At 41.8% G+C, this 14,602-nt stretch overlaps 1 long non-coding RNA gene across 1 annotated transcript; it reads right to left on the reverse strand.

The window, feature by feature from the left end:
- Positions 1–820: 820 nt before the first annotated feature.
- Positions 821–2,024, reverse strand: LOC141087817 (uncharacterized). Its single transcript, XR_012231726.1, has 3 exons — positions 1,821–2,024; positions 1,667–1,727; positions 821–1,293 (listed from the first exon to the last, which is right to left on the reverse strand). It is a non-coding gene; the product is annotated as an uncharacterized lncRNA (long non-coding RNA).
- Between the last annotated feature and the right edge of the window lie 12,578 nt (positions 2,025–14,602).

Consider the following 14,602-nt stretch of genomic DNA (forward strand, 5'->3'; position numbering starts at 1 on the left):
CCCGGCAGGCCCGCACAGACCCCCCGGTAGCCCGCACAGACCCCCGGCAGGCCCGCACAGACCTCCGGCAGGCCCGCACAGACCCCCGGCAGTGCGGCAGGCCCGCACAGACCCCCGGCAGGCCCGCACAGACCCCCGGCAGGCCCGCACAGACCCCCGGCAGTGCGGCAGGCCCGCACAGACCCCCGGCAGGCCCGCACAGACCCCCCGAGAGGCCCGTACAGACCCCGCTCGCACACACAGACACGCACAGTTTCCACCCACGCACCGCCCACACTCTTCCCCCCTCGCAAACTGGATGTGCAAGTAAAGAAAGGGGTTATTTTAATTCCGATATTTCTGTCCCATTAACTTGCATGGGTTTCCGGTATCGGAATCGGCGATACCCGATACTTTTTGGGTATCGGTCCGATCCAATCCGATATTTCCCAATATCGCAAAGTATCGCTCAACACTAACCATAATTTTTTTTATTTTCGATGTAGAAATATGAGGGCTTGTTTTTTCCAAGATGACTTTTAGTTTTGAGTGACACCATTTGGACACACACCTCTCCTCTCTTCCACTTCTTCGAACACTGTCAGTGCTGAGAGGAGAAGGCTGCAGAGTGTCACCTACGTTTTTCTGGATCTATTTCAGGTATAAGGGCGTTATTCCCTGATGTCTGGGATTTATGCAGATCAATGTAGGTAATGACTCACATCTCAGCTCTCCTCCAGTGCTGATCAAAAAATGAATATCTTTGTACCATGTTAGCCAGTAGATAGAAAGGAGAACATATGCAAAAAAGACCATGACATATAATCAGTGCACACTTGAATATCTATAAGCGTATAATTTTATTAACATCACAAAAAACACTCAAGGGTTAAAAACAATTAAAACCAACAATCCGTGCCCATGTCCACTAGGGGACAGCTATGAACTATGCTCTATGTGCAAACCATACATGTATACACATACATAATCTGATGAACACCTCTCAATTGAAGAATACCGTAAACTTTACTTCTATGTGCAAACTATACATGTGTACACATACATAATCTAATGAATACCTCTGAATTGAAAAAATACCATATTGCTATACATGAATAGGCAACGGGTACACAGTCGCACTCAAAATTGAATGTCACTTGCATCAGAGTCATTAAAGGAATTATTATGATTTTTATTAATTTTTTTTCAATAAATCAAGAAAAGTGAAAAAACACCGCAAACAGAGATCAGATTCCAAACATGAGTATTACACGGTTACGTTTCGACCTATACCTAGGTCTTTCTCAAACCATACTGCAAGATAAAAATGCAAAGAAAAATTATTTACCACACTAAACAAAGTGATCAAGATAATGTACAAAAGGCTAGATACATAGTGGACATAAATATATACAAAATTAATAAAATTTAAAAAGGGTGTATGCTGAAAAACCCTATAGATACAAAATATATAAACATCTATATATGCACACATAGGACTACACATGGATCTGCGCAATAACAGGAATGCAGTGTAAGACAAGAAGATGGTCATAGGAGATATTGCAGACTATTGGCAAACAAATATACAATACTAATCATAATGTGCTTGGATAAATGGAAAACGAAGCTGGGTGGTGGAGAGAGCGGCTGGCTCAGGAAAGTATAGCAAACATGAGATACTAACCTCAATAGGAGTGTCAAGGTATATGGAAAGAGGACAATTTTTCAGAGTCCCAAAGTAAGGGCTGTGGGGAAAAAAAAAAAAAAAAAAAAGGAGAGATAATAAGAAAAAAGGAACAGAGGGTAAGCAAGGCGCCAGGGGGTGCTGCTGTACTGACCTGTGGCAAGAGAGCGGCAGGGATCTGCAGTGTTGTGGGTGGAGGCAAGAATGCCTCGGTTTATATATGTTGAGAGTCACTATGAGGCTGGGAGGAGGGGAGATTACAGGCGCAGGTGTCCAAGACCTAGTAAACGACGTCATGACGTCGGTAAGAGGCTGGGAGCGTCTGAGGAAGAGATTTCACTTGGAGCAAGCGCTGTAGGAGGAGAGAGCAGGAGGGGGCAGGGCGCCTGCGTGACTGAGCAATGTAATTTCTACCTTGACACTCCTAGGGTTTTTCAGCATACACCCTTTTTAAATTTTATTAATTTTGTATATATTTATGTCCACTATGTCTCTAGCCTTTTGTACATTATTTTGATCACTTTGTTTAGTGTGGTAAATAATTTTTCTTTGCATTTTTATCTTGCAGTATGGTTTGAGAAAGACCTAGGTATAGGTCGAAACGTAACCGTGTAATACTCATGTTTGGAATCAGATCTCTGTTTGCGGTATTTTTTCACTTTTCTTGATTCATTGAAAAAAAATTAATAAAAATCATAATTCCTTTAATGACTCTGATGCAAGTGACATTCAATTTTGAGTGCGACTGTGTACCCGTTGACTTTTACCTGTGGTATATCCATGTTCCGTCAGCACCTCCTCCTACAGCACGAGTGCGCGTCTTTATTTTTTCTATTTGCTATACATGAATACACACAGATGGCTGTCAAGGGCATCCCCAGAGACAGCAACACATCAATTAAAGAGGGAGTAGTGTCTATAAGAGCACTAAATGGTCCCCTACCCTAAGGCCGGGGTCACACTAACCGACGCAAAATACGGTCCGCAGTTTACAGGCGTAATACGGATGAATAACCCCTAAATAGTGCTCCGTATGTCATCCGTAAGCAACGTGTGGTTGCGTATTTTGCGCATGTCAGCATCCGTATGCAATCCGTATGGCGAGATTTTCTCGCCACCTTGCAAAATGGACATATAATGGAGCCCTATGGCAGGGTTTCAAACAGAAACGAAATAATAGATATAGACACATAGAATGCATATATATATACACACAAGTCATTGAGACAAACATATATATATATACACTAACTGGCCACTTTATTAGGTACACCTGTCCAACTGTGTGTTAAGACTTAATTTCTAATCAGCCAATCACATGGCGGCAACTCAGTGCATTTAGGCATGTAGACATGGTCAAGACAATCTCCTGCAGTTCAAACCGAGCATCAGTATGGGGAAGAAAGGTGATTTGAGTGCCTTTGAACGTGGCATGATTGTTGGTGCCAGAAGGGCTGGTCTGAGAATTTCAGAAACTGCTGATCTACTGGGATTTTCACGCACAACCATCTCTAGGGTTTACAGAGAATGGTCCGAAAATGAAAAAAAATCCAGTGAGCGGCAGTTCTGTGGCCGGAAATGCCATGTTGATGCCAGAGGTCAGAGGAGAATGGGCAGACTGGTTCGAGCTGATAGAAAGGCAACAGTGACTCAAATTGCCACCCGTTACAACCAAGGTAGGCAGAAGAGCATCTCTGAACGCACAGTGCGTCGAACTTTGAGGCAGATGGGCTACAGCAGCAGAAGACCACACTGGGTACCACTCCTCTCAGCTAAGAACAGGAAACTGAGGCTACAATTTGCACAAGCTCATCGAAATTGGACAGTAGAAGATTGGAAAAACGTTGCCTGGTCTGATGAGTCTCGATTTCTGCTGCGACATTCGGATGGTAGGGTCAGAATTTGGAGTAAACAACATGAAAGCATGGATCCATCCTGCCTTGTATCAACGGTTCAGGCTGGTGGTGGTGGTGTCATGGTGTGGGGAATTTTTTCTGGGCACTCTTTGGGCCCCTTGGTACCAATTGAGCATCGTTGCAACGCCACAGCCTACCTGAGTATTGTTGCTGACCATGTCCATCCCTTTATGACCACAATGTACCCAACATCTGATGGCTACTTTCAGCAGGATAATGCGCCATGTCATAAAGCTCGAATCATCTCAGATTGGTTTCTTGAACATGACAATGAGTTTACTGTACTCAAATGGCCTCCTCAGTCACCAGATCTCAATCCAATAGAGCATCTTTGGGATGTGGTGGAACGGGAGATTCGCATCAGGGATGTGCAGCCGACAAATCTGCGCCAACTGTGTGATGCCATCATGTCAATATGGTCCAAAATCTCTGAGGAATGCTTCCAGCACCTTGTTGAATCTCTGCCACGAAGAATTGAGGCAGTTCTGAAGGCAAAAGGGGGTCCAACCCCTTACTAGCATGGTGTACCTAATAAAGTGGCCAGTGAGTGTATATATATATTTCACAGAGTTCTTCATAGCAGAATAGCCGCTAATTAAATTGCCGGCTTCTATGAAATCATTCCCCAACCTGACATGAAATGACACGTGGTTTACATTCAGTAAAGCATTTCATTTCATGTTTTTTAATATGTCCCTGACAAATAATTAGATGAGGGTTTGTGTGCAAAATTTTGGAGTTGTAGTTGTTATTTTAAGGGGTTAATTCGTTGTAAAAAAATGTGTGGGCTTCCCATTGCCCTGTAGCGGTGGCGAATGGGTTAATCTAACAAAGGGTTAATGTCACCTTACAATCGAATGGTGACATTAACCCTTTGTTAGATTAACCCATTATCAAGCTTCAACTATCTGATGGATGGACCCGTAGTCATCATAGGACCCTGGTACAGCAGGAATTTGCCTGGCATCACTTAATTGGGGCCCTCAGGTCTTCAGAGTGGACATGGATGCTGTTTATATGTGTTAAAGGGGTCCAGCTAGCGATTTGGTTGGGATCAGTGTTATGGAGGGTTGTCCAACATATTCCATTTAAGCTTTTGTACATGGAGACATTTCTTGATAAGACTTTGCACAATTATTCTTGGTTATGAAATAAACTCTTTGAAGCAGCAGGATATTGGGATTTTCTCTTTAAAAAAAAATTTTTTTTCTTCACCTCTGTTATTTATTTGGTTTTTGTTAATTACCATTCATCATTATTCATTTTCATTTTTATCTTTATATATTTTTTACTTTTTATTTTTCATTTACTTTATATATTTTTTTATATCCTTCATTTTTATTTATTCATTTATTTCTATCCTGCCCTTTATTCTTATTTTTTCTACAGCTAATTCATTTATTTTATTGTTATTTTGATATTTATATATTTTTTTCTCTTTACTTTAGATATTTTTTTCATCACTTTTTCTTCATTTGTTTATCATTTCCTAAACAATTAATTCCTAAAATATTTCCCACTCTTCTGTGGTTTATTAGCTTCTTTACTAATATCTGTACATATATTTCCACATCTTGTCTGAATTATGCATAGGTTACATGTGCATACAACCTGCTTTGTGTGAACCAGTTTGGAGGCCAGTGTTTTCCATGCTCTCCCCCTACTCCTTATACTTTCATCTATACAGATTTGTACCCCTTATTATAATTTGTCCTGGGTCATGTCAGCTGGTTTTCCCCCTTCCCCTGAGTACACCAACATCTTGGTTTTATCTAAATCTACTGCTACTCTTATAAATGGGCTATCTCTTTCCCTTCCCTGTGCGGCCATACATCGCGCATGCGCCTTTACTCGTGTGTCTATCTTGTCAGCACGTTAATAATATAAATAGCAATAAATACAAAACTAAGTATGCTGCAAAATTCTGTATTGATGGCTGATTCTGCCATCTATGTGTTTTGACCATCCTTAACCCCTTTACCCCCAAGGGTGGTTTGCACGTTCATGGCCTGGCCAATTTTTACAATTCTGACCACTGTCCCTTTATGAGTTAATAACTCTGAAACGCTTCCATGGATCCCACTAATTCTGACACTGTTTTCTCATGACATATTGTACTTCATGTTACTGGTAAAATTTCATTCAAATAACTTGCATTTATTTGTGAAAAAAATGGAAATTTGGTGAACATTTTGAAAATTTTGCAATTTTCCAACTTTGAATTTGTATGCCCTTAAATCACAGAGATATAGCACACAAAAAACTAAATAAGTAACATTTCACATATGTTTACTTTACATCAGCACAATTTTGGAACAAAAATTTTTTTTGTTAGGAAGTTATAAGAGTTAAAAGTTGACCAGCGATTTCTCATTTTTTACAACACCATTTTATTTTTACGGACCACATCACATTTGAAGTCACTTTGAGGGGTCTATATGATAGAAAATACCCAAAAATAGCACTGTTCTAAAAACTGCACCCCTCAAGGTGCTCAAAACCACATTCAAGAAGTTTATTAACCCTTCAGGTGCTTCACAGGAATCTTTTGAATGTTTAAAAAAAAGAACATTTAACTTTTTTTTCACAAAAAAAATTAATTCAGGTCCAATTTTTTTTATTTTACCAAGGGTAACAGGAGAAATTGGACTGCAAAAGTTATTGTGCAATTTCTCCTGAGTATGCTGATACCTGATAAGTGGGGGAACCACTGTTTCGGCGCATGGCTGAGCTCAGAAGGGAAGGAGCGCCGTTTGACTTTTTCAATGCAAAATTGGCTGGAATTCAGATAGGATGCAATGTCACATTTGGAGAGCCCCTGATGTACCTAAACAGTGTTAACCCCCCCACAAGTGACCCCATTTTGGAAACGAGACCCCCCCCAAGGAACTTATCTAGATGTGTGGTGAGAACGTTGAACCTCCCAGGGCTTCACAGAAGTTTACAATGTACAGTCGTAAAATTAAAAAAATCATTTTTTTCCACAAAAATGATCTTTTCACCCCCTATTTTTATTTTCCCATGGGTAACAGGACCCTAAAAGTTATCTTGCAATTTTTCCTGAGTACGCTGATACCCCATATGTGGGGTAAACCACTATTTGGGCGCATGGCAGAGCTCGGAAGGGAAGCAGCGCCATTTGACTTTTTTGGCTGGAATTGGGATTGGACGCCATGCCGTGTTTGGAAAGCCCCTGATGTGCCTAAACAGTGGAAACCCCCCACAATAGACACCATTTTGGAAACTAGACCTCCCAAGGAACTTATCTAGATGTGTGGTGAGCACTTTGAACTCCCAAGGGCTTCACAGAAGTTTATAACGCCTGGGCGTGAAAATGAAAAAATCATATTTTTTCCACAAACATTATCTTTTAGTCCCCAATTTTTTTATTTTCCCAAAGGTAACAGGAGAAATTGGACCCCAAAAGTTGTTTTCCAATTTGTCTTGAGTACGCTGATACCCCATATGTTGGAGACAACGACCGTATGGGCACACGTCGGAGCTCGGAAGGGAAGTAGTGACGTTTTGGAATGCAGACTTTGATGGAATGGTCTGCGGGTGTCATGTCGCGTTTGGAGAGCCTCTGATGTGCCTAAACTGTTGAAACTCCCCACAAGTGTCCCCATTTTGGAAACTAGACCCCCCACAGAACTTATCTAGATGTGTGGTGAGCACTTTAAACCCCCAAGTGCTTCACAGAAGTTTATAATGCCCAGGCGTGAAAATAAAAAAATCATATTTTTTTTCCACAAAAATGATATTTTTGCCCCCAATTTTTTATTTTCCTAAGGGTAACAGGAGAAATTGGACCCCAAAAGTTGTTTTGCAATTTGTCCTGAGTAGGCTTATACCCCATATGTGTGGGTAAAACACTGTTTGGGCACATGGCAGAGCTTGGAAGGGAAGGAGCACCGTTTGACTTTCTCAACGCAGAATTGGCTGGAATTGAGATCAGACACCATGCTGCGTTTGGAGAGCACCTGATGTGCCCAAACAGTGGAAACCCCCCAATTCTAACTCCAACCCTAACCCTAGCCCTAACCCTAACCCAAGCCCTAACCCTAACGAGAAAATGGAAATAAATCCATTTTTTTAATTTTATTATTATTCCCTAACTAAGGGGGTGATAAAGGGGGTTTGATTTACTATTTATGGTGGGTTTTATATTTGGCAGCTGTCGCACGCTAAAAGACGCTTTTTATTGTAAAAATAGTTTTTGCATGACCACATTTTGAGAGCTATAATTTTTCCATATTTTGACCCATCGAGTCATGTGAGGTCTTATTTTTTTTCGGGATGAGTTGACTTTTTTATTGGTACCATTTTCGGGCGCGTGACTTTTTTGATCGCTTTTTAATCCGATTTTTTTTGGACGCAGAATGAACAAAAACCAGCATTTCAAGAATTTCTTTTGGGGGGTGCGTTTACACCGTTCCGCGTGCGGTAAAATTGATAAAGCGGTTTTATTCTTCGGGTCAGTGCGGTTACAGCAATACCTCGTTTATGTCTTTTTTTATGTTTTGGCGCTTTTATGCAATGAAAACAATTTTATATAAAAAATAGTTATTTTTGCATCGCTTTATTCTGCGAGCTATAACTTTTTTTATCTTTTCACTGATGCTGTATGGCAGCTTGTTTTTTGCGGGACAAGATGATGTTTTCAGCAGTACGATGGTTATTTATATACATCTTTTTGATCGCGCATTATTGCACTTTTTGTTCGGCGGTATGATAATAAAGCATTATTTTTTGCTTTGTTTTGTTTTTTAAGGGGTTCGCTAAAGGGGTTAACTAATGGGACAGTTTTATAGGGCGGGTCGTTACAGACGTGGCAATACTAAATATGTGTACTTTTATTGTTTTGTTTTTTTTATTTCCAAAAAATGAATTTATTAGGGAAAATTTTTTTTTTTTTTTAATTTATTTAGCGATTTTTATAAGTTATTTTTACACTTTTTTTTTAACTTTATTATACTGTCCCAGGGGGACATCACTTTCATGTGACAGATCGCTGTGACAGAATAGGCGATCTGTCACAGGCAGTGCTGGAGGTTTACTCATGCCGGTGCTTTGCAGGCATGAGGAAGCCGGCTCCCTGCAGGCCCCCGAAGGTCCCCGCCACCATTTTGTATCCGGGGACCTGCAGGGAGGGAAGGAGGCCCCTGCAGCAGCGCTGCACATCGCGCTGCTGCGGGGGTCGCAAGGAAGCACGGAGGGAGCCCCCTCCCTGCCGATGCTTTCCTAAACCCCCGGTACACTGCAATTGTGTTTGATTGCAGTGTACCAGGGGTTAATGTTTCGTGGGCAGTCCGTGACCGCCCCTGACACATAGTGCCGGGTGTCAGATGTGATAATCAGCTGACACCTGACCGTGATCAGTGACGCACCCCCGTGAGCTAGACGTACTATCCAGTCCATGGGCATAAGGGCCCGGGTCCCATGGACGGGATAGTACGTCAGATGGCAGAAAGGGGATAACAGAGGTGATATTAGGGGAACAACCTCTGCATTCTGATACTGGGCAGGTGCTGCACTGATTGAACCAGTCAGCATGCCCCAGCAGCACAATGCTATCAGGAAAGAGGCCGCCTCCCAGAGCAGGATCCACATGCTGGTGAGTCATCTCTGGTCAGACTGAACTACTATTTATGGATCACAATATGCACGCATCCTTACTTCCCTTGACGAAGCTGCAGTGTGGCAGCGATACACGTGGGGCTCTCCTGTGCCCTGTTCTTCCACTTCCCGTCCCCCCATCGGGCGGTACTTCCAAGCGATAACTTCACTTTGGTAATCCCATTCAGGACTTTTTACTCATATGGGAGTTTTTCCTCCATTATTTTTGGTCTTGGCTGCGCGGGGTTAATCATATCCTTCTGCTGCTATCTTCTTGTCCCACTTGGGACATTTCCTGGGGGGATTCTCCTGCATACAGCTACATTCTATACCTTCTACATATTTTCCCGCTATTTTAGCCGTTTTCTGTCTGCTAGTGAGAATTAGGGTAGGGGACCATTCAGTGCTCTTATAGACACTACTCCCTCTTTAATTGATGTGTTGCTGTCTCTGGGGACGCCCTTGACAGCCATCTGTATGTATTCATGTATAGCAATATGGTATTTTTTTCAATTCAGAGGTACTCATTAGATTATGTATGTGTACACATGTATAGTTTGCACATAGAAGTAAAGTTTGCGGTATTCTTCAATTGAGAGGTGTTCATCAGATTATGTATGTGTATACATATATGGTTTGCACATAGAGCATAGTTCACGGCTGTCCCCTAGTGGACATGGGCACGGATTGTTGGTTTTAATTTGTTTTTAACCCTTGAGTGTTTTTTGTGATGTTAATAAAATTATACGCTTATAGATATTCAAGTGTGCACTGATTATATGTCATGGTCTTTTTCGCATATGTTCTCCAGGTTTGTTTCCATGCATTTGGTGGCACCTTGTAAATTTTAGTGATCATATTGTAGTGCATCCAGCATCCTTTGTTAGTTCTCAGTAGATAGAAAGGAGTGAAAGTTTTTTTTGTCTGGTAATGTGTTGTGATGCCCCCACAAGGTCTTAGGAGCAAATTCCTTAATTGATGTAAAAAGACATAAATCCATGCGACAATAAAACTTTCACTGCTTATCTATGAATTGTTCCAATATTTATGGCCATAACTGTCTATCACTCCCCCTTAGGCCTCTTTCACACATCAGTATTTTTGATCAGTATTTCATCAGTATTTGTATGCCAAAACCAGGAGTGTCTCCAAAACAAAGAACAGACATCAGTCTTTCAATTATATTTTTTTCTTGGTAAGTTCCATTCCTGGCTTTGGCATACAAACACTGATGCAAAATACTGACCAAATACTGACGTGTGAATCAGCCTTTAATGATTCTTCTGCTTCACGTCACTTGTCTTATCTAGTGCATTTTTTCTGTGCTGTGTTCTGCATAAATATGTGATTCTTCAGATTTTGAATTAGTCAATGCCTGATGAAGAGACCTGAGTAGTCTCGAAAGCTTGCAATGTGTTACCATCTTTTCAGTTAGCCATTAATAGGTATCAGCCACTGAGGACTCTCAATTCTGAATATTTTTGATCAAAAAATGTAAATTTTGGTGGTTTACGTTTTTTTCTTTATGGTGGTAATTTTATATTTTGATAGATTTGAGTTTTATGTACTCAATATTGAATTATTTTTTTTGGAGGGTTTGGTTTTAAATAGGAAAAAGGGGTGATTTTTAGTTTTCTTCTATTTCTTTAATATTTTTTTAAACTTCTTTTCTTACTTGTCACTTTATTTTTAGACCCCATAAGTGCTTATGTAACAAGGGGGCATGGGGGGAATAGTTATGGCCCAGTTACTTAACAGCACAGTCCACAGACAGAGCCACTGAGCAAACGGTCAGCGAGCACCCCCGACCCCTTGTACATAAATAGACAGGACTGACACAGCTCTTTCCCACTGGTTACCTCTTCTTTCCAGCCACTGTAGTCCGGGAATCAAAATCCAGGGTCACTGCTATAATCCAATAGGGATAACTTTATTTTATGCTTTGCAATAGTAAAGAAGTAGGAACAGGTAGTACAAAAGAAGATACAACACTGGCTTTCTTCTCTTTCCCTGACACCATCCACGGCCGTACCCACAATAGCCGAGATCAAGCAATCAATCCACTCGCTGGAATCTGGATGCTTATAGTCCCTTCATGTAGGGCCCATCCGAAGTCCTGGGGCCCGTGTTGTGGTCCTTTAGTCCTTAATCCTTAGTCCAGGGCAGCAGATTTCCTCCCTCCTGGGAGTCTGATAATGCTCAGTTCTGTCCTTTGGCCGGGGTCAGCGGATCATCTCCCTCCTGGTAGTCTGGCAATGCCCCGACTGCAGCCACACGTCTACCCAGGGCAAACGTGCCCAGGCTTCTGACCAAGATCAGCAGCTTCCTGCCGCCTTTTCTGAGCTGGCCCAGCCCATAACATTAACTCATTACTTTCCATAACTCTAACAACAGCAATAACAACACAGTGAATATTACGGACAATTTAAAGGGCATTTACACAATAAAACAATATGAAAAGAACACATCGAGGTAAGGCAGTTCAATGCAATTATATGGTATTTATAGTGGAATGCAACAATTGCACACAGTGCGAACGTACATGAGACATATTTTACGCAAAGCACACAGGAAGGAGTGAGGTGGCACTGAGGTCCTCCGCTACCTTCTTACACTTACTCACTGTATATATTAAAACTAGTAATGAGGGAACCCATATGCTTGGGTTTGCCGTTTTTGGACAGACTTTTTAAAAAGTCTGGTTCGGTACTCGAACTTGACACTGGACTCCGAACCCATTCAAGTCAAAGGTGACCCAAACGTCAGTGCTGTAAAATGTCTGTAAAATGATTGGAGTAAGGGCAAGGGGGTTGCAAAAGCAAGAGGAATGGGGGTAAGAGCAGGACAATTGCCCTGCAAACAAATATGAATAGGAAAGTGACTTAAACTTAACCCCTTCACACCCGAGCCTGTTTTTGCCTTCGTGACCGGGCCAATTTTTTCAATTCTGACCAGTGTCACTTTATGAGGTCATAACTCTAGAACGCTTCAACGGATCCTACTGATTCTGACATTGTTTTCTCATGACATATTGTACTTCATGATGGTGGTAAAATTTTTTAGATATGAGCTGCGCTTATTTGTTAAAAAAAAATCAAAATTTGGCGAAAATTTAGAAAATTTTGCAATTTTCAAACTTTTAATTTGTATGCCCTTAAATCAGAGAGTGATATCGCACAAAATAGTTAATAAATAACATTTCCCACATGTCTACTTTACATCAGCACAATTTTGGAAACAAGAGAGTTCAGGGGCAGTGACAGGCAGTGCTGCACCCAATGAGAGAGACAGGGACTGCTATCCAGAGAGTGCAGAACTGTGTGAAGCTGGGCAAGAGATTCCAGAGCCGTGTGAAGCCGAGCCAGAGAGTGCAGAGCCATGTGACATTTTTAACCAGAAAAAAGTGGAAATAGTTGAGGAGCCTCCTTGGGCCCATACAGGACTGTGGCCCATGCCTTTAATTAGCCACATTAATATATGGACAAAGGGCAGTGGAAGGTGCTGGAGACCGACCACTGTCACCAGAAGATGGACCAACGTTTGCAGCAACCTCCAGGAGGAGGCGCAGCACCCACTGTTGTCGGCGCTATTGAGTATTCAGCATAAGCTGCAGAGTAAGGACTTCCTGATATAGCTGTTACGCAAATTGTCATGTATTCGTACCGTTATTATTGTGCTATGCCTTTAATGCAGTTTAACTCTTCTATCTCTCTGCGTGGAGTAATTTCCCCTGTAAATAAACCTGTTAACCCTTGCTCTGCCTGCATCCTGTTACTGCATCCCGCATTCCTGCTTGTTATCTTACATAATCTAAATTTTTTTTCATTTTTTTGTGGGTTTTTTTGTATTTTTTTCTGTTTTTCATGGGTTTTTTTTCCTGTATTTTATGTCACTCACTTAAAACAACCTACAATTTAGAAAAGTAAACTAGCTATCTAGAACAATGGACCTACGGGTCCAAATGGAGGAAGAGTTGAATCTGTCGGTATGGGTGGAAGAGGCAAGGGAGGAGTAAGCCAACACTATGGTGTTTTTTTTTGTTTTTTTGTTTTTTTTTTTTACTCTTTGTATTTTATCTATTTTACCATTTTTTTTATTTTATTTAACTCACTTGAAACAACCTACAATTTACTGAAAGTAACCTAGCTATCTAGAACCACAAGGCGTAGGTTCAAGAAGAGACAGAGGCAAGTAATCCAATATGTTGATTTTGTATTTTTTGTATTTGTTTTATTTTTTTAAACTTTTTTCTCTCGTCTTTTATGTAACTCACGTAAAACAACCTACAATTTAAAACCAAAAGACACAGGTCCAAGTGTTAGACCTGTCAGTATGGGTGGAAAAAACAAGGGAGGAGTAATCAAACAGTTTTTTTTCTTTTTTTATGTTTTTTTTAATGTAACTCACATAAAACAACCTAGAAACTCCTCCCTTGCCTCTGCCACCCATACCAACAGGTCCAACTCTTCCTCCACTTGGACCTACGTCTCATGGTTCTAAATAGCTAGTTTACTTTTGTAAATTGTAGGTTGTTTTAAGTGAGTGACATAAAATAAGCCACGAGGTCCAAATGGAGGAGGAGATGGACGTAGCGGTGTAAGGAGAAGAACCGGGCATTGAGTACCTGTCTTGTGCTGGGTCCGGAACTGTCGGGGCTGTCTCCCTTGTTGTCCAGCGGAGGAATAAGAGACCGGACAGACCTTTGCACTGGGAAGCAGGGGGCGTGGCTAAGAGAGTACAGGGACAGCGAGCATGGAAGCAGTCAGTCTTAGGCCAGTTTCACACGTCAGTGGCTCCGGTGCGTGTAGTGACAGTTTTCTCACGTACCGGAGACACTGACATACATAGACACATTCTAATGAATGTGTCTATGCAGATGTCAGCGTGTTTTCATGGACCGCGTGTCCGTGTGCAAAATACGCTGACATGTCCGTTTTTGTGCAACAGCACGGATCACACGGACCCATACAAGTCAATGGGTCTATGTAAACACGTACCGCACACGGATGGCGTCCGTGTGCGTTTTTAGGAGTCATAGGGTTAACATTGAAACCAATTTTTTCCATACACGGACACATGGACAGCATACGGATCACACACGGATGGTACACATGGACATACGGATAGCACACGGATCACACATGGATGGCCTACATATCCACACAGACACATGGACACGGATAGCTCCAGTACCGGTTTTTCCGGTACCAGAATTATCTGGAAGTGTGAAACCGCCCTTAGCGGGAGCAGGTAGCTCGCAGCAGAGAGAGGTGCGCTCCTCCCCTTTAGCAACAGGACCGCGCCAGCCTGCGTTTTGGTACTCCCACTGTCACTCGCGGGGACCATAGAGGAAGAAGTGCGGTGTGCCCGGTATCTGGCAGAAAGCGAGGTGCCGTGCATGTCG

Source organism: Dendrobates tinctorius, unplaced genomic scaffold (genome assembly GCF_039654945.1).
Source record: "Dendrobates tinctorius isolate UK_male_01 unplaced genomic scaffold, ASM3965494v1 ptg000035l, whole genome shotgun sequence".
NCBI classification, from domain to species: Eukaryota; Metazoa; Chordata; class Amphibia; order Anura; family Dendrobatidae; genus Dendrobates; species Dendrobates tinctorius.